The following is a 26,422-nucleotide window of genomic DNA, read 5'->3' as shown; positions in this document are numbered from 1 at the left end:
GGAGTGGGGCCCGAAACAGCCTGCTAGGCAGTGGCTTCATCATGAGCATTGGCTGCTCATTCATCCTTTCTCCAACCCTATGCATCAGAGGACCAGCCTTCCTCTACCCATTACAGGAACAGGAACAGTTCCCTTATTCTCTGGGAAAACTGAGTCCAATTTTTCAGGCTTAGAGACCTGCATTTTAATAAAAGGTGGAGCATTGTATCCAAGTCTAAATACTGAGTAAAGAAACTCCAAGGCCTTCCACCACGCTCTCCCAGAAGACTGATGGGTTCTTCTTAGGAGAAAAAGAACACCAACAAAAAAACATACCTAAAATGACATTTCAGTGCCTTTCCAATCCTTAGCAGAAAATCACAGCCCTGACTCAATTGCTTTTTTCAAAGTTTGACTTTCATTTTGAAATAATTTGACTTACCCAAACAAGGTTGCAAATTGCATACATCTCTACACAAAAATTATATAAATTATATGTTTACCTTATGTCCTTCATCTAGATTGCCCAAATGCACCAAACCAATAAATTAGCATTGCCATCAAACTATTAATTTAGAGTCCTTAGTCAGGCCGCTGATTTTCCTTCCCTGATTCAGGACTAATCCAGGCTCACACACTGCATTTATCTGTCATATCCTCTTAGCCTCCACTTTAGGACAGATTTTCATTATTGTTTTGTATTGGATGACTCTGATACTTTAAAAGAGTATCGACTAATTACACGGGAGGCCGTTCCTTTTCATTGCATTGTGTCGGGAAGCATACCTGTCCACACATCTCAGCACCACTGAAGCTAACTTTGGTCGCTTAAGGAAGGGGATGCCTGCCAGACTTTTGCACTCTAAGGCTGCATCTGCAATGAACATCTATTATAGGAAGCAAAATACTATGTTCCCTGGCAGATTTGGGGCCATGAATTGCAGTCATCCGTTGATGCTTCTGGTTTTATCACAGTTACTACTAGGGTAATTACCAAATGATGGTTTGTTTTCTCCATTACTTATTACACATTTTTAATGAAGATTCTATAGTGAGAGTCCTTTTTTTATTTATATTAGTTTGGACTCTTGGATAGATACCTTATTTTATGGAATATATTCTATTTCATTATTTTGTTGATTAATTTGACTCTAGGTTTCACCAGCAAAAGCTTTTTAAAGCAAGTTCCTCCTTTTGGGCACATATCCCTAATTTCTTGATCACTCTCTTACTTTCTGGTACCATAATGTATTCCAGGATCACAGTGAAAGTTTTTAAAACCATAGCCTTGAATGATCTGTTCCTGCAAGGAACCGTTTTTATGTTTCTTGCTGGGGAACGGTATTTAAAACCTAGCTGTGACTCCAGATGTACACTTAGCTACCACAGTGTCTCTGATTCTAGATCCTCCCTGCAGGCAGAACCAGAAGATAAATATATATGCACGAGACACACATATACATTCTATGCTTATTAAAAGAAACAGAGATTCAAATATTTGATTAAAATTGACATTTCCTCAAATAGATGTAAAAGAGAGAGAAATGAAGAAGCCAAATACAACAGCTCAGCTCCTTAGCCTTCTCAGGCCCATGCAGGTAGAAACGCCCTTTACATACAGAGGATGCAGAAGTAGGTTTATAACCTGACCAAGCTACCACAGGCTTGTGAGTAGCGACTTTTCCTCATGGTCAGGGAAGCTTGAGTGTAGAATGTCTTCTGATACTAGGGAACCAGGGGGGGCATACAGGGTGGGTAGGGTGTCTCATGTTGGGGCCAATTGGCTGAAAAGCCTTATCCGTACAACAGTGTCTATATTTGGCTTTTTATTGGCTCATTCTTAACTATGAATAGACAGCCCGCCAGCAATGAATAACTGAGGGAGTCTCCCACAGGAAAAACACAGATTATACTAGATCAAGCAAAATAGCAAAACACACACACACACACACACACACACACACACACACACAAACCCAAAACAACTTAGAACTGTCAAAAATACTATAGAAGACCAGAAAACCAGTGCAGGGAAGAGAGAAAAGCAAACTCCACAGCAGATAAGAAACAAACCCCACTAAACAAAATCAGAATGTCATTTAAAACAAGAAGAGAATAATAAAGGGGTCTTGAAGGTGGGAAATACAATACATAGTTTGTGAAGCTTGGCAGAAGTGTGGGAAGGTCAAAAAGAGGAAAGACTTTAGGAAGCAGCAAGAGAATTTCTTCTTTTTCTTCCCCTGGACAATTTGTTCTGGAAGCCATTAGATTTGTGGCTAAGAAAAGCTTAGAGGAGGGTTCCTTGGTGGCTCAGAGCAGTAACTGGAGCTTAAGGGGATGGGGTCGGCCCTGTAAGGATGCCCCCTGCTGGAGGGCTGCAGTACATGGGAGTGGCCCCCAAGACAGCAATGGTGAAGGGGACTCTGAGCCGGGGAGGAAGATACTTGCACAGCCAAATGATCAAAGAGATCGTCAGTAAGAGAAGAAATAAAAAGAGGTCCTGTACACACAGTGGGAAACGATACAAAGCCCATGGCAGCTCTCCTATGATATTCCTACTTTGAAAGATGCACGGTCTGAAGCTAATTGAAAAGACATCAGAGAGAGAAATCTACAAAGTAGCTAACTAATAACTTCACTCTTCAAAATTCTCAAGGTCTTAAAGGAAAGACCAGATTGAAGGAGACCGGAGAGAAGTAAGGACCATAACACAGCAATAGGAACTGGATTCCCTCACCCCACCCCCCCAAAGACGAGTTTATTAAGGAAAGTGGAAAAACTTGACAAGTCTAACAATTAGATGGTAGTGATATAGCAGTGTTAATCTTCTGATTTTTGTGGTTTTCTAGTGTTTTATGGGCAAAGGTACTCATTTGTAGGAAATATACACTAAAGCATTTAGATATCACAATTAATCATGTTTACAGTTGTTTTCAAATGGTTTCCAGAAAGTTCTTTTGCTTATATCTATTTTCCTGTAAACCTTTGTCTTAAATTTTAAAAAATTTGCCGGGCAGTGGTTGCACACCCCTTTAATCCCAGCACTCGGGAGGCAGAGGCAGGCGGATCTCTGTGAGTTCGAGGCCAGCCTGGTCTACAAAGCGAGTTCCGGGAAAGGTGCAAAGCTACACAGAGAAACCCTGTCTCGAAAAAAACAAAACAAAACAAAATTACTGAGAAGGGGATGGAAAGATGCTCAGTGGTTACAAATACGTATTGTTCTTGTGTGGGACCTGAGTTCAGTCCCCAGTACCCCCATTGGGTGACTCTCAATCACCTGTAACTCCACCTCCTGGGGATATAATGCCTCTGGCACCATGGACACCTGCACTCACATGTACATTCCTCCATGCAGACACACACACGTAATTAAAAATACTTTAAAAACTAATCACCAAAACAGTAAGACAGTGAAATCATGGAAGAAAAGGTTTTGAACAAGTGAGGGGTTGGTCCAGGAAATCCAATATGTAGATACTATCATCTTCAGAACGTCAAAGGAGAGCAGAGAAGGGGACAGGACCACAGTGGGCGGAGGTGGGGGACAGGCTTACCATGGGCCACAGCTCAGATTAAAGAGCCCACTAAAACACCCGGTGTAGCACATGAAAGAGAGCAAGTTTAATGAGCACCAGAGATGAAAGAAGACTGAGAGCATCTGAAATGGTGTTCTAAAACACCTCGTTCTCCCTATGAGAGAATTTTTGGCTGAGGAGTAGACCATTCCTCTTTGCCAAGCCCTGACTCAATAACATCCTTTTTATCAAAGACGGTGACAGAAACGTTCAGAAAGGGAAGAGACACACATCAATCCAAAAGGCGCTTTCAACAAAACCTTGCCATCTTCCTGCTCAAGATAATGTTAAATTATAACCAGATGATGCTCAAATTAGTTTCCCAGAGCTTTTCCTCAATGACATCGCTTCTTGGATAGTGTCGGAAACCGGGGCAGAGATTTGAGCATCTGCCTGTCGTTTGTCTTGGGACGGCTGAAGGAAGGATGTTTTTGTAAAGGTAAGGTCCGTGGGCACCAGCTCACTGCCCTCCCTCTCTTGAAGTAACAGTCCTCCTCTTCTGTTTCCACTCAAAGGCGTTTAACAGAGACCTCCGAAATGGAAAGCTTTTCTCTGTAATGTGGGACTCTAGAAATGGATATCCTCTGGTTCCCGACAGTCACTGTAGAAGGTAAAGATGATGTAATGTTTCTCCCGACACAGGTGAGGTCTAAAGAAGAAGGCACCCCCCACTTCCTTCAGAATTGCCTTCTCTCTCATTGACCTAGATTTCTCCTGAGACTACTGTCTCATCACTTCCAAGACTGGTTTCTCCAGGTCCACACCTTCCCATGGGGAGGGAGCTGCTTCGAATCCGCATTGCACATAGAGAGGAAAGGGAGACAGTATGATTCTGAACATACTGCGTAATGAACACCCCAGAAAGGCACATATGCTCCTGTCCTTGGAATGAACTTTGCAGGGGAGCTTTGCAGTGAGTACCTTTGTGTAAGTTGGAAGAAGAGCCCACCCCCTCCAGGCAGAAGGCTCCAGGCTGGAAGCCCCGGAGTGGCCCTTCTTCTAGGCGCAGTCAAAATGACTGAATAAACATCAATGTCCTTCTTTTAGGCATAGTTAGAATGATTGGATAAACATTAACACCATCTGGTCTCCAATGTGTACTCTCTCAACCCAGTACCTGTGTGTCCCAAGTCACAAAATGTCCAACATTCACAATGACACTAGGCATTTGGCCTACCCCAGTCCTCAGCTGGTGGTCTGTGGTGGATGCAGGTTAGGTAGTTTCTTTCCTAAGCCTCGCAACCAAACTCCACACCACTGCTAAAATGAGGTACCCCAGACAGAGGAGAGACTGTCCAGCTTGAAGTGTAGCCTGTCTTGGCATGCTTTCCTTTTAGGCCCTGACTGTAGGACACCAGCAGGAGGCTGTCCCAGGCCCCCTTGACACCAGACTTCTGCAAAGGAAGCCATGTGGACTTCTCTCTCAAATAAATCCAACAAAGAAGGGAGACAACAGCAGAAAAAAAAATGTGACTAAGACAAGGATCACCAGAGGAGGCTATTGACCTAAGAAATCAGTGTTTATATTGGCTTTCCTTTTCCCTTCCCTGGGAATACCAAACTACCTCTTGAAGTCACATCAGCAGTCCTCAGGTTAGTCAAACCCAGGGACTCGCTGCTAGCAACAGAAGTCTTCCTTTCCATAAAGGCTGGAATTTTACTCCAGAGCCCATGAGGACCAAGTTATGCATTGGGTGCTACGGAGGAAGCCAACTAGAACACAGAAGCTACCAGACACAGTGCCAGGGAAGAGAGAAACAGGGCCCCACCGTTTACCATCTGAGATGTCACACATACTTTTTCTCACCTTTCTAATTGTTTCTCACACTCTTTGGATGTCCTCCTTAGGGGCCTGAAGAAGCAGGCTTTCACTTTAAAGGATACAGCCACATCCATCTGTTCTGAATGGAAATAGTTGGGGCCAACCACAGCAGCTCCCAGTGCCATGAGAAGTGTACGGGATTGTGAGCTGTCTTCAGATGGACAGCTCCAACTTTTCCTCTCAGTATGATGTAAGCACCCACTAAAGTCACCTCTACCCCAAGAGAATCTACCATCAGTATCTCATGATCCCTGTTCTTTCTATCTGCATCATTGAAAGGAAGAGAGATCCTTCTATAGTCTACCCAGCTGGTTTAAACTTTTCTCTCTATCCCCAGTGACTCCTGCCACTCTGATTGCTCTGTGGCCTGACAGAGAGCAGCACCCAATCTATCAGACAACAGGGGTGACATTAGCTTTTGTCTTATTCTGTGTTCCAAATTTGAGAGACTTTTGTGACCTAAGCAAATTCAGACTCACCAATCATGAATTTTTAAGTTAGATTCCCATTGCGGAGAAACTACTCCCTCCTTGGTTCAGATAAAATTCTTCCAAGTGGGCCAGTATCCACTTGGGATTATTTTGATTTCCCCACATGGAACTAATGTTAGCCCAAGTCAACAATTTCTCCCATGTAAGTGTCCATGTGTTCGGAAGTCCACTCTATTTTAATTAAATCAAACTGTTTAAACAGTTCAAGATCTTTTTCTGGTTTTCTCTTCTAAGTATTCCAGGAGTCTTCCCTGAGATTTCTCACAAGGACTTATCCTGGTGTGGCGACCAATGCCATCAACACAAGAGACGGATTTTGAAAGCTCTTCAACGGAACTTGGTACCTTTTATTGTCCTGCTATCCAGCTCTCTGCCAAATACATGAGCTGTCCAAAACCATTCTTCTTCTTAAGTGTCAGTTTACTCTGAGATTCAGTGTCTTTTATTTCCTCGCGCGTGCGCGCGTGCGCGCGCGAGCTTGTGTGTGTGTGTGTGTGTGTGTGTGTGTGTGTGTGTGTGTGTGTGTGTGCCTGTTCTTATGTATGTGTTCACGATGCTCTTACACATACCTGCAGAATCCAGAGGACAACCTCAGCTTTTGTTTCCCGGGTGTTGTCTACCTTGTTTTTTGAAACAAAGTCTCTCATTGGCTGAAAACCAGCCAGCGCAATAAGCTGGCTGGCCAGTGAGCCCCAGGGGCCCTCTTGTCTCTGCCTCTCTAGCACTGGGATTGCAGCCATGTGCCATCACAGGCAGCTTGCTTGCTTGTTTGTTTGTTTGTTTGTTTGACATGGGTTCTGGGACCAGATCTTGCGTCCTCTTGCTTGCAAGGCAAGTGTTTGGCTTCTGTGACACCGCCCCAGCACCCCCCTTTCACTCTTCAAGCGAAAAGCTCTTTGGGCTAGTTCTCGAAGTGACTTGTTCAGTCAACTAGGAGATTACTTCTGGAATCCTCTGTTATTAAACTAGCTTAAAGCTTTTTTTTTTTTTTCTAATAAAATTCAACCTGCCAGGCAGACAGGAACACGTTTTTGCCTTCTTTGTACTTCCATTATTCTTTTACATAGTGCCTGATACATGGAAAGTGCCTGATCAGTTGTTCCTGGGCCGCAGTAATGAAACAAATCAAATGAGCCAGTCAACAGAGAATCAAATCCCATTGCCAAACCTCAGCTCCTGTAACACGGTTCACACACATCTGTCATGAAGGAAACTGTCTTCGTCTGGGCTTTTTCTTAAAATGTTCATCAGCCACTACTTAATCCATATTGTTTCTTTGTGATGCAAGGTGTGACCATTGCTGTTTGGGATGAATTCTCTGTCTTAGAAATTCTCATAGCTAGCGGGGCGGTGGTGGCACACACCTTTAATCCCAGCACTCGGGAGGCAGAGCCAGGTGGATCTCTGTGAGTTCGAGGCCAGCCTGGGCTATCAAGTGAGTTCCAGGAAAGGCGCAAAGCTACACAGAGAAACCCTGTCTCGAAAAACCAGAAAAAAAGAAAAAGAAAGAAAAAGAAATTCTCATAGCTATGAACATGAGCTATGGAGCTAGACTATCTGTTCAGATCTTAACTTTACTGCTTATTAGATGTCACCGTGGGCAAACTTCCCTGTGCCTTTGTTTCCATGTGTGTAAAATGGTAATGATCATGGTTTATTATCCAGACAGTTACATGATCACTGTACAAGATGTTTCGCACAATGTGTGACATTAAGTACTCAATAAAAACATATTTTATAAATATATTAAATAAGAAAAATATATAGATTTGGTCAAATCTAGTAAAAAAAAAAATCTCAAAATGCCATAAAAGCAATTGTATCATCCTTGAGAGACAACCAAAAAAAAATCACATTACTTATATTTCTCCCCAAACATAACAGTATGGCTACTGTGGGTAGCTTATTTCTATCAGTTGCTTTCCCAGCAGTGATGGTCTTGCTGAGCTTGGTGAAGTTTTGGGGGTTAAAGGGTCATTCAGAAGGCACACACTCTTGACTTCCTTTGGAGCTGCATCCTCTACGCTGCTCCATCTCTGACATCAATGTTTGAGGTGAGGCTCCAGGGTAACAAGCTCAGTGTGAGGCCACAGAGCAAGGGGGTGGCTGGCTGCCTGAGCAGGGAAGCACCAGCTGCTAGCTGGGAAGATCCCTTCAGCTCTAGAAGAATGGTGCAAGGTCTGGACCCTGGCGCAGCTCCTCCTAGGAAGGCTCCTCTGATGCACTCACACTATGGGATGTTTTTGTCTCTTGTAAAGAGACTCTTGGAGGAGATTCTGGCTGAGGGGAAGCTTCTTTGTGGCCTTGGCTCCCAGGCATATAGGAGATTGTGACAAGAAGCTAAATCAGGGCTTGTTCTCAAATAAAAGGTCAATTTCAGTCCACTGGCTTGGGTTCAAGACAGGGTTAGGCAAAGCACCAAGGTAGGAAGACATGAGAGTAATCCATGGAAAGCAAGTCTGCCATGGATTACTGTGTGAGGGGGGACTGGAGAGGCGTGTCGCTTTCCCGCTGATACTAATACTGCCCTCGTTTTGATCATCTCCATCCATCCTGCATTCTGCAGACATGATTCAGAGCAGGATTAAGCAAGGAAGAAATTAAGGAATAAAGATGAAGTAGAGATTAGGAAGGGCTGAGGAATAAGGATAAGAAGTGTGCGTGTCCTGCCATCCCAAGTGAACCCAGTCTGGTCCTCAGGACACACTTGAGTCATTCTCTCTCCTGTTATCAACAAGAAAGCATTTTCAACACCCACACATTGGCTTCTCCAGATCTGCAGTTCAATAATGGAGTCAACTAGAAAGGAGACCCAATACTCCATCTGCATCTTTGTTACCAGAAGAGCACATTCCCCAGTGCCCATGACATTGTCTTGAGTTGGATAGTACCTCTCAGTAGCAAGTGAGACTCACCAACAGGACAGGCAGGCTGGTTAGCTAGTGAGCCTCGGGCATCTGCTTGTCTCCACCTTCCCGGCACTGTGATTACAAGCACGTGCCACAATGCCCCGCCTTTTTTTAAAGCGGGTGCTTGGGGACCAAACTCAGCAAGCACTTTGCCAACTGAGATACTTCCCAGCCCCTAGTTTCTTGTTTAGAGGCAGCACTTCCCTGAGAACTTCCAGTTGGAATGGCAGCGGACCCCATCATCCTCTTCTAGCAGTTCTGAGGAAACTAGGAGAGAATGGGTGTAGGCTTCCCCGCTCAGGATTATCTGACAGTCTGAACTGCTTTTCGCTTCTTCTCTCAACCAGTGGGACACGGGGTTAATGACTTTGTCCAACAAAACCAAATGAGAAACTCAAGTCCAATTAAAAAGATCTCAGAAACAAGTCAAGCAGAAAGAGTGTTCTGGAAACTTTACAATTGAATTTTTTTCATTGACAAATGATCCTGCCATTGCTGTAGAGAGGGTAGCATATCTAATTCCTATAATTCTATATCTTTAAGTGAAGCTTGCAGGAGATGCCTTGATGGAAAGGAAGATCAATGAGACCGAAGAGAACATACTCCACTTGACTCCCCTCTCCGAATTTGGCTTCTCTCTGGGAGTCTGATGATGAGACACCTCCTTCCCACCCCTGCCTGGAGCCAATTCTCTCTGACACAAATCCTCAGGGGGATCACAAAACCAGTAGCTTCAGAAACAGTCAGCTTCACCAGGGCTTCAAACTTCTCCAAGAAGTTCGAGAAAAAAAAAAATCTCCTTTTCCTCCTGGGAATCTCAGAAAGAAAGGGAAGAAGGGCAGAGAGACCCAGGAAGTCCACACACAAGAGAATCTGTTTCTCTACTAAAAAGTGCCAGCCACACTTGCCTTACCCTTAAATCAGACTCAGCGTGGTTCCTCACAACCACTCAATGTGATAACCATTCTGTTGGTGGCATTATTTGAGGCTTTCTATGTGATAGACACATTGATACACACTGAAGTAGGCCAGTGTGAAGAGAAGACAAGAGTCCTGGAATATAAAACTGTCCCTTGGGTCATCGTGAAGAAGTTAACCTTCCTGTGACTTGGCTTTCTCATCTATAAAATGGGCAGAATGAACTCTGCCTCAACACTGCAAATTAGCCAAGAACCTTGGAGAAGGGGCTGTCCTCCAGGCTGGCCCCATCCCAGACGCTCACTATCCAGCCAACATGTGCTCTTGGTCTTTGATTTCTGCAAAAGCTGGAGGGCAGAACTTGGAGTGCATCATGTCACAGCCTGTGGCCTGAACCCCTGTCCTCCATCAGGAGACACTATCTACTCCTCCATTGCAGAAGTCACATCACCCTCACTGCAGCAAGCACCCCAGGGTGTCAAAGCCATCAACATCTGAGCTGAGCTGAGCCTTCCTCTCCGAGGGTACAGGGCCTTTCCAGGCTATGGTTCCACAGCGAAGGTTGGTGAAGACGTTGAGCCCGCAGTGATGAGTTTGACCTCCTGGGTACATTATTAGGTCTGAGCAATGCAAGGAAGAACTGCCCCTTGGGTCCTGTCTTGCTCTTTCCCAGCCCACTATTCTTTCCACTGCTGCTAAACATCCATCTCCAGGCACCAAACTACACTGCCGATACCGAAGACCCCAATATGTTGTCACCCCTAATGCTACACCTTTGTGCCCCCAGAGTCACTGTCATTGAGTGACAAGAGTAATTCAGATGGTCTCATTTCAGGGACCCTTTTCTGGTTCTCTCTTCCCATTTGCTCTAATGTATTCACAGCTGGTCTACTTGGATCTGAACAGCAGTACGTTTGACCATCTAGTATGTTCCTAGAACACTTTGAGAACTCTTTGTTACTAAAGCTAACACACACACACACACACACACACACACAGAGAGAGAGAGAGAGAGAGAGAGAGAGAGAGAGAGAGAGAGAGAGTCTGAAATATAAATTGACAGGATGTGAAGCTGCATCTTGTTTACTATATAGTGAAACATCTTAATGGTACTCTTAGCAATAATGACTTTTCTCAGAACCACTTTTCTCTTTAGTATTTAATGACTTTCATTACCAAAATGTCATCTGTTTCTCAAAAATACTTGGCAAAACCTGTAAGGCTAGACCTGATCTCAACACCATTCTGTACGTCACAAACAAGTTTTGTTGTTGTTTAGATTTATTTTTTCTTATACACATGAATGTTTTGCTTACATATGTGTATGTACACACGTGTGTGCCTGGTACCCACAGGGGTTTGGAAGAGTGTGTCAGATCCCCTGGAACTGAAGTTATGGATGGTTGTGAACCACCATGTGGTGCTGGGACACCAACCCGAGTCCTCTGCAAGAACAACATGTGTTCCTAGTCACTGCGCCCTCTTTCCAGCTGCACAGACAACTATTTTCTGATTTCTTTAGGGGATGCATGACTTCACGGCCTGGAAACATGACATTGCTAGATGCTGAAAAATAAAGACACTACCTAGACCAAACTTACGCTGACACCGGGGAAGGTCTCACCTCCAAAGACTCCGCTGGCTGACTTGGTTCAGGACAATTGTAAATGTGAAGAAAAGCAAGTAACACCCACAACTTGTCCTTAAATTGATGTGATCAATATACAGCTCCAAGTAAGTCAAGCATAAAAGACAGAGATGTGGGAGGGGACACAGGGGATCAGGCTCCAGCATGGTGAGTTTAGGAGTTTGGCGGGTACCAGGCAGATGAAACAATAACGCCTACTCCAAACCTCATTTTCCTCAACTTCCAGGTAACAAGTTTTCCTGGCCTTATAAAGGTGGAGATGTTATCTGTATTCAGATTGCATGTAGAATGAGGAGAGACCCACGATGTGCTCAGACAGACCTGTCACATGCAGAGGAATGTTTATTTGCTATTCGAATGTCTCTGTGCATGAGTGTGTGTGAGACAGGCATGTGTGGAGGTGAGGGACAACTTTGTGGAGTCAATTCTCTTCCCCTTTTACGTAGTTCCCAAAGGTCAAACTCAGGTCATCCTGGCAAGTCCTTTACCTGCTGGGTCCCACCCAGAGAAAACTTTGTTTCCTAGCAGGGAACCATGTCCAAGACAGAGGTAAAGAATGCCAGCAAGAAGATCCATTTTCTCCAGGATGCCCAGGGTATGTGGAAGAGAGGTCCATCAACATCAGGGTGAACAGGCTAGCAATGCCACCCCAACAGGTCTAAGGACATGCTTGACTCATGAACCTCAGCACGGCTCCATTTCCCTACAACCTCAGCTCCTCGCGTCTATCTTCCATAATCAACCACAGTCACGCCCTGGCTTCCTTCTTTTCCCAGGTCCCTTTAACTGGAATTTAGCTTGTCCTTCTGGGCTCTAAGTTCAGTTTCTGCTTCAAGCTGTGGGAGATCAGATTTTAGAACCTGACTGAGAAAAGCAAAAATGGTTGCTTTGTTTTAAAAATCAAAACAAACGATGGCCGGGGCAGCAGGGCTCAACCAAATGCAGCCCGGGGTTTCCAGCTGGCAAAAGGACTCCAGCAGCAGCTCTGCACCAACCAGTGCCAGAGGCTCCTGGTGGTTAGGCACTAACATGATCTCTTTGGGACGAGGAAGCATGGTCTTGTCTAGTGCCATGACGTACTGAGCAGGACAAGAAGACTCCCACACAAGCCTGGGGCGGTACGCCCTAGGCTCCAAGGAGAAAACATGGCCCACCCAGCACCTTGTGGCGCTGAGCAAACAGGCACTATTACGGTGAGCAAATGTATGGTGTGGTGTGGCAAAGTGGTCCCTACACCTCACCTGGACAACACAATAGAGCTGGCCTTGATGGTCCAGGTGCGGGAGAGCCTACCTTGAGGGCGGGAAAACAGGAGAACAGGCCCTGCCCCTGGCTCATCTCTACAAGGGGTGAACTAGCCAGGACAATGCAGGAGAGCTCACTCTGGTGGTGAGGACAGGCAAGAGCTGGCAGGCTGACCAACCCTGCAACTACCCAGGCCCAGAACCAGAGTTATGTATTGGCCCACCCCAACATCCACCCCATGTGTGGTCTGCTGGAGCACGTGAAAGGGGCTGGTCCTACAGACCCAAAGCTGCAGGATCTCCAAGACACAGGGCAACAACAGGATAACCAAGAGGAGTCCCAGTGAGGGCCCAGCATCGATAGTGTAGCAGAAACCGGAGGCCTCGACCCAGACCAGTGACTCTGCAGTGAACACTTGCAGTAAAGACATATGGATAAAAGGGTTTACTGCGTGACTCACTGGGTTACACTACAGCTTCCATGACGAGATCCCCCTGTCTCTTTTTTTTCTTTTTGCTTTTTTTCTTTTAATTTTTATTTTATTGGGGGGGGTTGTTTCAAGGGCAGAGGGCAGATAATGAAGAGATGGGGAAATGAATGGGATCGAGATGTATGATGTGAAAGACACAAAGAATACAAAAGAAAGTTAAAAATAAACAAATAAAAAACTAAACAAAAGAGCAGCAACAACAAACTCTTTTCCTTCCTACTAATACAACTGTACAGTTCTGGTTCCCTCAATTCCCAAACCCTAATTTGTTTTTCAAAACTCCGATTTTAATCCCCCTTTCTACTCTTACCTCCCATCACTTCTCTTCAAAAGCCTTCCTTCCTAAATGCTATGTTTCACATTTCTGTCCTTCAGTTCATTGTTTTGCATCCCAGATCCCGGGCTGATCCCTTCCCTTGGGTGGTTTTTGCGCCTTCACAACCCCCCCCCCCCCCCCCCCCCCCCCCCCCCCGTCATTCCTCAAGGGTAATGTAAAACCAGCCCTTCTTCGTGGGGATGCCTCGGTGTGGAATGGATGACGGTACTGATTTCAGAATCACACGGTTGAACCAAGCTCACTGAAGGAGCCTCCAAGAATGAGGCTTCTTTACTCATCTCCCTGATACTCGGCTATTGCTTTGGTGTGGGGTGCTAGGGATTAAACCCAGAGCCTTGCACACGGAAAGCATGTTATCTACCACTGAGTTGCATTCCACGTTCCTACTGCATTTTTTAAAAAGCAATTTCAGCTGCTTCCCTCCAAGAAAAATTAACACATGCCCTGGGTCTAAAGAGAGAACTACCTATGGGACTTTTATGGGGATTGAGGATTGAGGAGAATTCTGAATGTGCCATGCGAAATATGAGCCTACTCTCCCACACTAAAGGAAGCAAATTTATGTGAATCTATGAATCTCAAAACAGCGGATGATGTGTGTGAGGATCTGATGCTAGGAGGGTTTCTGGTTTGAAATATGGAGATTTTGATGCCAAGTGTCCATAAACTACAGCCCTACTGAAAAATACATTTATTGAAAGTTTTATATAAAAAAAGACATGAACTATATTCTGAGGAAACCTAATATCCAAGTAAGTTCTTAGATATTGTAAGTCCTATAATAGGGCACTCTTGTGGTTAGAGCTCATGAATATGTAAACAACTTCTAGTATATTCCTTTCCTTTATAAAATTGTTCATAAGACTGTTCGTTTTCTGGATGTAATACAGGTTCACTTTTGAAGCTGTCTACCGGGCGTTCCCTACCTGTTCCGTTCCTCTTGTGAGCTGTTTCAGAAGCTTCCCTGTTGGTTGCCTTGCATTTACAGATCTCTTTGAAACAAGATCATTCCAAAAAAGAATTCCTCCTTAGATTTTAGCATGTCTTTGCTGGAACTTGTCACTAATCACAGGCTGGCTACTGGTCCCGTCACCTAAAACACTGTCACCAAGGTTATCAACACCGTCCACCAACAACCCTAATGAGAACCTGTTGGGCCTCCTAGTAATTGACCTCCTTGTGGTGACACTGGGGACCACTTTCTGGCCTTTGAATGGTGACCTTTGACCTCATTTCCTCACCCACTGGCTAGTGTCTTCTGTTATTTCTTTTCACCAGCTTCTCCCTGGTTGTCCCCAAAATGTGAATCTTCCTGAAGCTGGGCCATCTCACGTTTTCCTCCACCTCTCTAAGCAAGTGTGCCTTGGTCTATGATTGACACACATCTGTGTCACGAGATGTCACCTTACTATTGTCTTCAGGTAGCATTCCTTGTAAAGCCTGCGTCTTCCTGTGTTGTCCCGTCTTAGGACAGCATCATCTGCTTCTTTCTACTTTACCACTGGGAGTCATCCGGGACCCCTTCTCTCTCGTGAGGCCGGGCGCGGGTCTATCCTACGTGTGCCTCCTAAACGCTCTTTGTTGACTGTCTCTCTCCTTGCCTTTGCCGTTCCTGTGCCTTCCTCACAGAGTTCTCTGCTTCCTCCCTCCCTCCCTATATTGTCTCTCCTCTCACTGCCACCAGGACAGCCAGAAAATTGCACTGTGTCTCACTTCTAACCAGAACAATCCAGTGCTTTGCATGCCCTAAGTTCCTGATCAGAGCATGTGATCTGCCCCTACTTACCTGCCCTGTGTTCTCTCCAGCCTGTCTTTCATCAGACAGAGGAAGCTGGAAACCATGTCTACTTCCCCAAACACATAAGCCTTCCCAGCCTCATCACTCTTATATCTACTGTCTCCTTTTCTGGAGACGCCTTCAACCCGCCAGTCCCCTCACAACCCACTTTTCTTTCCGTCTTAGTCACATGCTGCCTCCTCAGAAAACATCTCCACAGATTCCCCTGCACAGTCTCAGGTCTTCTTCACCCACATTTTCAGTGTAACTTGTACATGACTATAGTTATCTCTTAAAAAAAATAAATAAAACAATGGATCGCCGATAATTTCACTATATGCCAGAAACAGACTGAGCACTTCTCACTCATTTGCTCCGTGGCCGTGTGTCTCAGCTTCGGCATTCTGAATATTTTGAAAATGTATTTTTAGTGTGTGTGTGTGTGTGTGTGTGTGTGTGTGTGTGTGTGTGTGTGTGTGAGAGAGAGAGAGAGAGAGAGAGAGAGAGAGAGAGAGAGAGAGAGAGTGTCTGAGTGTTTTATGTGCACCACATGTATGTCTGGTAACCACAGAGGCCAGAAGAGAGCCCCTGGCACTGGAGTTATGAATGGTTGCAAGCCACCATCTGGGTGCTGGGAACTGAACCCAAGTCCTCTGCAAGAGCAGCAAATGTTCTTCACTACGGAGTCAACTCTCCAGCTACACCTCCTCCCCACCGTGAACATTTTGGCTTGTTGATTGCTTGCTGTGGGACCCTGTTCTGTGCACTCATCAGGTGTTTACAGGGTAGAGAAGCATCGCCGACCTCTACCCACTAGATGCCATGAACATTTTACCCTATGACTGTGCAGTCAAAATTACCTCTGTGTGCTGTTAAATGCCCACTAGTGGATAAGACCAACCCAGGGGAGAACCACTGGTCTTTCAAGATTTCAAGAAAAACACTCAATGGCCACTCACAGCAACATACAAGAAAAATATAACAGAACTTGGAGGATCCAAGAGGCCTGGGCCCAGGTCCAATTTCACTGCTCTGTACAGAAAACCTTGGTCCTGCCTTTTGTCCTTGCCCAAGCTGCCTTTCCATGTTACAGAACTGAGGTGTTGTGGACAGTCTCTCAGGATTATGGCAGGTACTGTTTCTGTATGAACCCATTCTAACAATTATTCCCATGTAAAGTATTGTTTTAAACACCCAGAGACCATTTTTCTACTGGATTATATATGGACAAGTGAGTTCAGATTAAAACACTGCAACATCAGAGAGTCTGAGCTTTCAAATCTGGGTGATTCTGAATTTACTCATCCCACAAATACTCACTAAGGATCTTCTATGTGAAGCACCAAGTCATACACCACAGAGACAGGGATGGATCAGGGTCAGCCTTTATGGCCAGGCAGAAGTGCTCTGTGCTTCATCATTGCCCCGGCCAGTATGAGACAAAAGAGCCCTGCATGTTCACAGTATCCGAGAGAGGTAGAATTGAGCTGTAAGATCCCATTTAGGAGTATTATCTTGTGTGATTGCAATTTCTCAGCGAAAAGGACACGGACATTTATTTAGCCTGAACGGCCGTCTGCCAACTCCCTCTGCCCAGTTTCATTTAAGACTGTGAAGAACATATTATTACCGATGAGGACAATGAAGCTCATAAAGAACAAAATGGTCCCAATGTCACAGGGAGAGTGGAAAAACTGGAATTTGGTTTCCCTCCACAACCATTGGCTGTCATACATGCAAATGAAGATGTATTTGGAAGTGATAGGAAGACAGTAGTAAGCTACAGGCACATCTCAGTCCATCTTTTCGGGGATGTGACAGGAGAGGAAGATGCACCGATCTCCTGTCTGAATCCTTCATTCAGGGAATTGCCAAGAAATGGCTGTCATACATAGTGGCCTGTAGCTGTTCCATGGTGAGATTTCTAGGTTGAACCAGTAGGACCCAGCTCTGGACTCAGTAGTACATAGCAGGGTCCTGACCATACAATAATGATGAGTGCTATGGTCTGTGGACAGTTGAAGTCCGGATTTTCCTCAGCCCCCAAGGTCACCAAGAATGCATAGTATCTGAATAATTGAGGGGTGAACACCAAACAGCGGAAGCAGGCAGGTACCATGGAGTGGAAAACAAACAGTGCACACGGCCAGATCAATATGAACCTTGCTCATGGTCATCCCCGAGAAACGTTGTAGCATTGCAGCCCTGTAATTTATGTTACACTATGTTAATATCCTTGGGATCCAGAAAAAGGTAGATTGACAAGTTCACTTAGAGAAAATCAATTGCATTCCATTGACAGATTAGATTCATGGTTCATTCGGAGCATGTGCGTGGGGTGTTAAGGAGCACTGAACCCCTCCCAGGGTGAGTTTTACAAGCCTCATCAATTTCTGTCCAACAAAACACTTTCATCTGGGTTATTAATTGAAAATTCCAAAATTTGATGAGTTAAATCATTTCTAAACTCCTGGATGCCTTGGCCAGCACAACTTGGCCATCACATCTTTAATTTAATTAACACGAGTAAAGGAAATGCAGTGAGCCTATGCAAATATGGGCTGATCAGTTATAATACCCATGGGGAAAAAGCTTTTATGGGCAACCATTGGCAGTGTCCACAACAGCAGTGTCCTGAAAAGAGGGTGATGTAAGTGGTCTAGACGTCCTTGTCAAAGATCCTTATAACTACCTCACACTTAGTAAAGCAGTCCTACAGGATCAATCGTGTGTGAGCTGCAGAGTTAACTGTTGCCAAAGATCTCAAAGTGGCGCTGGGCTTGCAATCTGTGTGTTCAACACAGAAAAGACCAACAGAAGAGATGGGTAATGCCTGGGGGGTGCTCACCAACCTAAGACAGAGCGCCTGTGTGGCCTGGGCAGTCATCTCCATGACAGGTAAGGTGACCTGCTGATGTCCCATGCAACCTAAGTCAGAAGCTCATTTTCTAGTAAAAGGGGGACCTGTAGGTCCCTGGCCCCCGTTTTGGTTAACTGTTGCCTTGCTTGCTGACCTTGACCTTGATATCCTCCCTATGCTAATTCACTGCTGGGTTCCACCCTCCTGAATGCTTAAGGAAAGATCCTTGTCTGTGTATCCTGCATAATGGGCCTTAACAGTTTAGATGCAAGATTGTAAAACTTCAGTAGTGAATTTCTGCCCTCTGGGGTTCTCCCATTGTGCTGTCAACCTGTTTTTAAGACATCCTCCCTCCTTCAATAAACAGCATTCGGCAAAAAAAAAAAAAAAAAAAAAAAAGAAGCAGTCCTTATTTGGATCTTATATGTATTGATTCCATAGGAACTGGGGGGATTTAAGAAGGCCAAGTTCTATATCTATTTTTAGCCCTCATTTACATGACATCTGAGAAGTCACTAAGATGGAGGTGTCCAATCCTGGAGTTCATTTATAAACAACTTGCTGGTGGAGTTAGCAGATGATAGCGTCTGGTGTAGTTGGAGAACAAGGGCATAGTGTACCCAAGGTCATCCCAGTGTGCTTGGGTCCTTCCTCCCTGTTTCTGTCTCCACCCTGCTGTTACTCTCGTTAGTGAGTTGCTAGTGCCTACATACCCCAGTGTCTGGAGACAAATGTCTTCTTGGGCTCTCCATCCCATCTCTGTCATGCTCTGGTTTGATGAGGAGCAGGGAGCCCAGTGAGAGAAAGCAAGCTTGCAAGAAGCAATAATGGCTGTTGAGAGATGATTCACCACCCAGAACAAGGCTCTTGAGCCATGCTGAGCCCAATCCAAAGCCGGGGTCATCTGGAGTACGTAGGTGCTTAGCTCTCCCCCCACGAAGACTTCCAGCCCTAAGGCATTGACCTCTCTGCTCACAGCTTGTTCCTTTCCTTTTCCTTTCTAGAACCAAGTCCACCTGACACCCAGTTCCAGTTCTTTGACTTGCCTGTGTGTCCACACCAGCAATTCTCTTTCTTCTTAATCATTGGCTTCTCCTTTCCTCTTGGATCATTACTGTGAGCGTGAAAGCATTATTTCTCTCATCTTTTAAGTACACAATATCATTTGTACTTCCCTCTCTCTCTCTTGCTCTGGGGCCATTTTCTATCAAACTCCTTGAAAATACTTTGGGCAATAGTCAATCTCCACCCCTTTGACTTTTAACCACTTCAAATTGAGTTCTTCTCCCAAAATTGCTCTTATTGCTTTTGATCATTAACTCTGTTCCTAAGACCAATGGTTAAATTTTAGGTTTGACCTAACTTCATCGACCAGCAGCATTTGATGAGACTGGCTGTACCTTCCCCTTCCACTCTAGCCCTCCACTGGCTTTGAGGCTAGCCTGCTCTCTGTCTCCTCTTCTTAACGTCCTTTGTTCTTGACTGCACAGCCCCTTTCTATCTGTCTCTTTCCCTTGATGATTTCATCCAATACTGCTTCTGTGGTCCAGAGGTCCAGACCTCCCTCTCTAGCTGTAGACTCAGCTGTCCACTGCCTACTACATACATCTACATCCTGTCATCTAACAACATGTCCAAAACCTGCTTCCTGGTCCCCAGATGTTTCAAGGGCCTCTGTGCCTAGCTCAGTTGATGACAACTTTATCTTTACAGTTGCCCAAGTCAAAAAACTTTGAATTCATATTGACTCCAGTGTTTTTCTCACATTCCCTACACACCATATGTCTGGAAATGCTGTGTTTCAAAATATAACCATAATTTGTCTGCTCATTTTACTACCTTCACACGGGTCGTAACTGTCTCTCTCTCTCTCTCTCTCTCTCTCTCTCTGATAGATATGGTAACCTGCCAACATCTCTCTCTCTCTTTCTCTGTCTGTAACTTCCCTAATTTATTTCCCAGAGCAGCCCTTTTAAAAACATGACAAAATGATTTAATATCTGAAATTTCGTTAATGTAATTCATCATATTAACAGACTAAAGATTAAAAACTACACAATCTCAATAGATGATAAACATCTATCTGATAAAAGTCAAAACCAATACTTGGCTAAAATTTAAAAATCCTTCCAGTAAAATTTCAAAAAAAGAAGGAGATTAAAAACTACATTTGAAAAACACAGGTTATTTGCAAAAGTGAAGAAATAGACATGGCATATAACATGATCCTAAACTGTGAGCTGCTGGAGTCTTTCTCCCTAGCTTATGTCAGGAGCTAAATAAGCACACTCACTATCATGCTTCCTTTGAATGTTGTAATAGAGGTTCAACAAGATGAAAAAACAAAAACAGAAAGTTTAAAGATTAGGAAGAAATATTTAAGGCACTTTTACTCACAAACTATGTAATAATATATGTTGAATTCTCCCCAAAGAACCTACAAACTATTAGAACAGGTGGATTGAACAAGGTTTCTGGGTACCACATGAATATAAAAAGTTGTTTTTTTATTTCTACATGCTTACAAAAATTTGAAATTAAAGAGCGACTAGTGCAAATTAGTTGCTAGAGGGCTTATCATGCAGAAAGCTCCAGTACATCAGAATCTGGGCCTGGTGGCTTACGCCTGTCATCACCACAGGGTGTGTGGGCCAGCAGGATCAGAAGTTCAAGGTCATCTTTGCCTACACAATGAGTTCAAGGTCAACCTGGGCTATTTGAGACCCCCATCTCAAAAAATTCAAGTTAAATGAAAAAGTTCTGATTACAATAGAATAAAATAAAAAAACCTAATAAAATCTAAGAATGGGATGTCTTCTACATGAAAATCTGTAAATTGCTGGAAGAGATTAAAGACCCAAATAAATGGAGAAATATGTACATTGATAGAAGATTCAACACTAAATATTAATTTTTGCTAAATTGATCTATAGGTTCAATTCATTCCTACTCAAAATCAAAGAAATAATTGTTTTATGACAATTGACAAAGTGGTTCTAAAATTTGTAAATATGTAAAGAATCTTGCATAATCAAAACAGCATTGAAGAACAGCCAAGTTGGAGGACTTCGTGCTACCAAATTTCAAGACTTAATGTGTAGCTCCAGCAGTTAAGGTGATATGATGTGGGTACACCCTCAGACAAAGAGATGAGTAAGACAGAACTGAGAGGCCAGAACAGCCCCTACACACGTGTGGAGGGAAGGGGGAGGGAGGGAGAGAAAACACAAAATTCAGGGATGAAGAATGGCTTCCACTCCAGCAAGGAAGGCAAGATGGCTCAGTGAGTAAGTGTGCTTGCTGCCAAGCCTGATGAGCAGGGTTTGATTCCTGGAATCCACATGGTGGAAGGAAAGAACCAATTCCCAAAAGTCAGCCTCTGACTTCCTCGAGAGCGTGTGCGCGCGCACGCGCACGCGCACACACACACACACACACACACACACACACACACACACACACACAATCTCTCTCTCTCTCTCTCTCTCTCTCTCTCTCTCACACACACACACAATAAATAAGTATAACACAATAAAACTTTAAAAATATATTGTTTTAAAAGGTAATAAATAAGCTATAACTATAAGAAATATCCACAACACAAATATTTGACAAAGATGTAGCAGCAAAAATACTTAAAGAACTAATTCAGAACATTAAGAAAACAGATCAACAAATGATTTTAAATAAGAGAAAATACTTAAATAGGTGGTTCATACAAAATTTTTTTAACTCAAATGGCCAGTAAACCTATGATAAAGCACTCAGTAACATTACTCACTAGAACGCACACCTTCTCATACGCATCAAAATGGCTAAAGACCTAAAAATGATGATATTATGTGTTTATGATAACATGGAGCTATTGGAATTCTCCTGCATTACAGGAGTGGGTAAAACCGGTGCAAGCATGCTGTCAATACATACTGAGCCATGTGTACCTCTCCTCAACTCCATCATGCACTCAGATGAAAACTCCTGAGTTCATTTTAGACTCTAGGGCCTAGAGGAACGAGTGTGATGTCTACCAAAAGACAAGGGATATCCATGGTAGAAACAGTTCAACTATAGTCAGGAGAAATGGTGGTGTAGCTGTGTGATACAATACTAAAAGACAATAAAATGAGATTACTACCACACAACCACACCAATAAATCATGCAGACAAATGATGAGCCGAAGTAGTCAGACACAGAAGTCCATGTACTAATCCTTTTTGAAGAAACTGAAGAACAGACAAAGTTAATCAGTGATGTGCAATGCCAGAATAGCGGTGACTTTGGAGAGTGGTGTAAGGTTATAGACTGGGAAATGACAGGCTGTCAATGTCGGGTAGAGGTGGTAGCTTACATCTTAATCTGGATGATGGTCCCAGGGTGAACGCATATGAAAACAACCACAAATCTGCCTGTTTGATAAACCCCTCAGTCGAAAAACATGCACCCAAAATGTTTACCAATCAAATTGTATTCTATCTATAGTTCAGGAAAGAAGGGAAACAGATGGGATGCATATTTATAAAAGATTAATGAAGCAATTGGAAAATTGGGTGATAGGAACATGAGAACTTTTCTTGGTAGTGGTGATTTTTTCCCCCATTCTGTTTCTTTTGTTTCAAATTACAATAATGTAAAGTTCAGAGTACACAAAAATTACAAAAGTTGTTCAGATCCTTTCATACTTCTGCTTGATCCTGGTCACGACTCTTTCGACTCCTACGACGGCCTCACTCCAGATGGTGGCTGAAGTCTCCAATGGCGACAGCCCTGGGAGCTGTCTCTAAAGCTTCTGCTATCTTCCTCACTCATTCCAGTGCCAACAGCTTCCTCGAAGTTAGGGCTTTGCACAGGTTAGAGAGCTTGCTCATCTCCGTCAGTCTCCGCTCAGACACCACCTCTTGGAAAAACCATGCTGCCACTCTACTTAACATTGTAATCCACCTCCCTGTCATGCTCAGCATCCTCTGCCCTAGTATATTTTTCCCTAAAAGAACCAACCATGTTCTAGCACAGTGAACAATTCTTTTATTTATTTTTTTTATCATTTATTGTTTTTATTGTTGACTGCTTATGGTCAATCTTCTTGCAACCTCTCCCCTAAAATACAAGCCACTGAAAAACATTATCCTCGTTTCTTTTGCCCGCAAAAAATATTCTAAGCACCTAAACCTAAGGGTTCCAAGGTAGCTGATAAATAATCTGTGCCAATAAAGACTAATGAATCAATGAACGGCCCATCAACAAAAAGACTTGCTCAGTCTTCATATTCCTTGAATCAGGCCTCAGGAAGAGCACATTTGGGAAATACCAACAGAATTGCAGCTGGTCCATACAGAATTTGGTCTGTTACTAAAATACCCGGGCAGTCTTTTGGGGTGTAAGGAACATGTTGACGATGTACTTTCCATACATTACTGAAGAAAATCTTTGAAGACTTGGAAGAAAGAAATGTAGATGCTTAAAGGACCTGACATCCTTGACTTTAGTTAGTTTCACTGAATGAACTCGGGACTTGGGGGAAAAGAACAAGACCACGAGCAAGCAAATGACGGTCTGCCACTCTAGAATTTGGATCACAAAGCACCAAAACCAGTCATTGTGGTGGACACTTAATTGGAACAGGTTAGGTCATGCACAGGCAGAGGGTGAGATGCACAGAGTGGCCAAGTAGGGACCCATGGCCTTTAAAGAACAAGAGGACACCCTCTGTCCTCAGTCTCAATTTCAACTTCAAGTCTTTGTCTCCAGATGTTACCAGAGGAATCTCTCCTGATTTTAATGTATTTTGCAACCCTTAAAATACCCCCTCTTACTCAAGTTTGAGGAGCTCCCTGTTCATCGAAAGAGCATCTTTAGTTAAACCAGGGCACCCAAGTCCTGATAGGTAGGATCGATGGGACGTTCAGATAAAGACATACCAGTGCAGTTCACACATTGATCACATGATCAGTACAGATTCTGTAGCTGAATCCAGAAAAATGGATTCAAACATAAATGGTATGTGCCTTGGGAGATGTGCTTTAAACTGCTCCCTAGACTCTTCTTATTTGCAAATCATTTTGGGAAATCACATAGGCTACTATTTCAGAAGCGGCCCCTCGCCTCATTTTACAGCTTAGATGGGACTCTTCTTTTATAATCAGGGACAAAGTTTGCACTGCAATCACAAGGCACATCCTTTTGCATATACTGTATCCCCTCCCTCCTCCATCTAAACAATCTACTGAGGGTGTGAAAGCCTATCTTCATGGCCCTCCAATTGCCTTGATAAACGAGTTTCCTTCTCTGGAAACATTGCCTTGGTCTGTGTATATAAAATAACAGGAAAAGAGCCAAGCTTCTCACATGTAGGCAGCCAGCCCTGTGTGCCCGTTGTTCCCTGGAGGTCACTCAGTCCTACACTAGGGTCACACTGACAAAAGAGTGGACCACACAGGGGCTTAGCACCTTTTATGACTCATAATAACGGTCCAGCCGATGCAGCTGAGATAAAAGGGCTAATCAAATTTCACGCTCCAAGGTGTGAGCTGATTATTGCTGGGCGGAAAGGGGATTTATTCCCTGTGGTTCTGACAGGCACAGGGTGGGGGCTGGGGGTGGGGGATCAGGTGCACTCTTTGAGATTTGCACACTGCTGACCACTTCTAAAAGGGCAGAAGATTCATGAAACAGAAGGGCCCAATGTCACAGGTTCAGCTTTTGCTGTTTCTCAAATCAAGGACGGGAGAAGGTCATAGAAGACTCTCTACAGGGACATGGTCTGCGGAGAAAGGTGACTCTAGACTACACGGCCTATGATTGGGGACAGCTTGAAGAGCTTGAGTGCCAGGTGCTTGTCTCAACCTGGAAAGGAAAAAGAATCTTACAGACCTCTGCTACATTTTTTTTTAAACAGAGTCTCAGAGCCCAGGCTGATCTTCAGTTCACCTTGTAACCCAGGTTGACCTTGAACTCCTGATCCCTTCTTGAGTTCTGGGATTGCAGATGAACATCATCTCGCTCCAAGGTCAGGTTGTTTATTTGTTGTCAATTCTGGGAATACACAAGGCAAACACCTGCCAACTAAGCTATGTCTCTAGCCTTCTGCACCTTTTAATGTGTGTCTCAGCATTTATGAAACCAGGATGATACTATTACTTACTTCTTGAGGTGACGATGAAGGTGAGAGTAATTTGGAATTCTGAGGTAATCCAAACTGTTAAACTCACAACCTGGAGACTCCGAAGTTCAAGTCCTTGAGTGGGAAACAGCAATTTTAAGAGCCAAAATATTAGTGTGTAATTAAGAGCTTTGACTAGATCAAATGCACACACACAGACCCAAGGCCTACAAACTACAAACCCCCCAAAACTCCGAAGACCACTAGCTTTTCAACATCTAAGGCAATTCTCAAGACTTGCATTAGCAAGAGCTGGGCTGACAATGTGACATCCTCTGAATTTCTTTTCCCAGCCCACTGGGAAGCAAGTAGTCCAAGAGCAGATGTGTGTGTTGAGAAGTAGCCAGACCCTGGAAATGAGCTACCACTCTTTCTTCTTTGCAGAAAGTCCTCAGCCTCTCATTGTGAGCTGTGCTAAGACAAAACTGCCTCTTTCACGGCACACCTCAAGTTCACTGGAGGATGCTGTGACTTAACCCACAAGTGGGCTGATTTCTCCTCTCTTCCCGAGCAAGCCTGCTCATTTCAGGACCTTGTATCAAATCAGTTCACCTCTGCTCAGCATCTTCCCTAACTATCTCACACCACAGAACACGCTCCATCTTCAGAATGTCTTGTCGTTTTCTACTAAGCATCAATATGGTGCATTTTCACCCTTGCTTAGATCATGTCAAGATGGGGCATTAGAAGAAAGAGATCTGATTTGTGAGACAGATACTGGTGCCAAGTGGATTTTGGAGGGTTCCTTACCTACTTAAGACTTGGTGTCCTTGCCTATTAAATGCAGGAAGTCTTAATTACATAGAACAATTTTGAAGATTTAAACAATATCGACAAATCATTTGGCACATAGTAGGTGTTTCGTGTGCCAATAGTCATGTTTATTTTTCATGTTCTTATTTTATATTTCTAAAGTTTAAGCTACTCAAGAATAGAGTTGAGCCTCATGGGTTTTCATATTTTTCACAGATTAGTTGTATAAGTACTTGAGAAATATTTGTAACTAAAGACCAAGGTAACATTTGAAATTGGGTCATTTTACTCTCTTAGTATTTCCAAAATATTGGCACAAGGAAAGTAAGCTTGTGTTTATGTTCATAGTAAATGTCCTTGATTTAATACCAGATGGCCAGTGGACCAGAAAATCTGGAACCTAGACATCCAGATATTGAGAATCTATGTATGGACTCTGTACTGCAAGATTAAAAATACAG

The sequence above is a fragment of the Peromyscus californicus genome, unplaced genomic scaffold (assembly GCF_007827085.1).
Source record: "Peromyscus californicus insignis strain IS unplaced genomic scaffold, ASM782708v3 Scaffold_15__1_contigs__length_86483966, whole genome shotgun sequence".
Classification (NCBI taxonomy): Eukaryota; Metazoa; Chordata; class Mammalia; order Rodentia; family Cricetidae; genus Peromyscus; species Peromyscus californicus.
Note: the sequence above shows the minus strand (reverse complement) of the source record.